The sequence below is a fragment of the Magnolia sinica genome, chromosome 2 (assembly GCF_029962835.1).
Source record: "Magnolia sinica isolate HGM2019 chromosome 2, MsV1, whole genome shotgun sequence".
Taxonomy (NCBI): Eukaryota; Viridiplantae; Streptophyta; class Magnoliopsida; order Magnoliales; family Magnoliaceae; genus Magnolia; species Magnolia sinica.
In genome coordinates, this window is record NC_080574.1 from 97,622,417 (window position 1) to 97,623,592 (window position 1,176).

At 39.9% G+C, this 1,176-nt stretch overlaps 1 non-coding gene across 1 annotated transcript; it reads left to right on the plus strand.

The window, feature by feature from the left end:
* The first annotated feature begins 854 nt into the window (after window positions 1-854).
* Window positions 855-961, plus strand: LOC131238232 (small nucleolar RNA R71). Its single transcript, XR_009167639.1, has one exon. It is a non-coding gene; the product is annotated as a small nucleolar RNA R71 (small nucleolar RNA).
* The last annotated feature ends 215 nt before the right edge of the window (window positions 962-1,176 follow it).

The following is a 1,176-nucleotide window of genomic DNA, read 5'->3' on the forward strand; positions in this document are numbered from 1 at the left end:
ATCCTCTTCCGGGTCCTTAAGCTTTTCAGCCCTAATCGGAATGGTCTTGTCAATGGTCTTCCCACTCTTAAGAGTGGTGATATATTTAGCTTGCTCCATTTGGTTTGAAGAGCTCGGGTCGCTAACTTCATATTGTGGTTTTGGATTGGTAAGAGGTTGAGCTGGAAGGCTCCCCTTATTCTCACTCGTATTCCTTGTGTCAAGCCCTTGTATGGCTTTTGTAAGGTCTTGAAAGGCTTGTAGCATCCCCTAATTGAAATGCTATTGCTTTTGAAGATGTTTTAGAACTGGATCCTCTTGAGGTTTCTCTTGATTTGGAATTTGGTTGAAGAAACCTTGAGGGGTAGCAATTTGTCCATTCCTCCAACTGAAGTTTGGATGATTTTTCCAACTGGGATTGTATGTACTGGAGGTAGGTTCATTGAAAGGTCTTTGGTAATTATTCACGACATTGGATTGCTCATTCAGCACCTCTTGAAAGGCATGTATTATTGGATAATTTTCAATTGTGTGAATGTTGCAAGCACAAATACCACCAACAGTTTCCTTAGCCTTATCATTCTTTAATTCCATGGCCTCGAGTTTTCTGGTGAGATTAGCCACTTTAGCATTGATATCATCGTCCTCTTTCAGGAGATACATTCTTCCCCTCCTTTGGATTGAGTTGGCCTAGACATGGTATTTGATTTTGGGAAACGTCCCATGATTATGTGCTTTCAGCAAGCTTACCAAAGTAGTCCCATGCATCATCGACACTTTTATTCATAAATTCCCCATTACACATTGTCTTGACTAATTGGCACATTGGAAATGTCAGTCCATCATAGAAAAAGTTTGTGATGCGCTACATTTCAAAACTGTGTTGTGGGCATGAACTAACAAGATCCTTGAACTGCTCCCAACATTGGAAGAATTTTTCATCTTCCTTTTGGGCGAAGTTCAAGATCGACTTTCTAAGGGTGTTCATCATATAATATGGGAAATTTTTCTTTATAAACTCCATTGTCATGTTATTCCATCTACCAATAGATCGAGGACATAGTGAATGCAACCACGTCTTAGCCTTCTCTTTCAAAGAAAAAGGAAAGAGTTTCAGCCTGACCGTGTATCGGACACGTTTGGAAAGTATAGAGTGGCTATAATCTCATCAAACTCTTTCAGGTGTAGATACGAATT